General features: G+C 35.8%; 1 protein-coding gene across 1 annotated transcript in view; it reads left to right on the forward strand.

Annotated features, from left to right (window-relative positions):
• Positions 1 to 201, forward strand: part of LOC110421421 (cellulose synthase-like protein D1) — a 4,423-nt gene that overhangs the window by 3,339 nt on the left and 883 nt on the right. The gene's annotated exons all lie outside the window — the stretch shown is intronic.

Genomic DNA, 201 nt, shown 5'->3' on the forward strand with positions numbered 1-201 from the left:
CCTGTCAATAAAAACTTTGACTGAAAGAAGAATATTGATTGCTAATAGATAAATCGTGTAATGGGACCACAAATTGATGAATAGATGGACATGAACGGGTTGTTACGTTGTCTTTAGGGCAGATAGCAGCAGGGTTGAGATGCAGGCAACTTTCATTTTGGAAAGTAAAACACTAAGATATGAGTAAAGATAAAAGAGGAA

This window comes from Theobroma umbraticum, unplaced genomic scaffold (assembly GCF_002168275.2).
Source record: "Theobroma umbraticum cultivar Fairchild unplaced genomic scaffold, ASM216827v3 scaffold_130.0, whole genome shotgun sequence".
Classification (NCBI taxonomy): domain Eukaryota; kingdom Viridiplantae; phylum Streptophyta; class Magnoliopsida; order Malvales; family Malvaceae; genus Theobroma; species Theobroma umbraticum.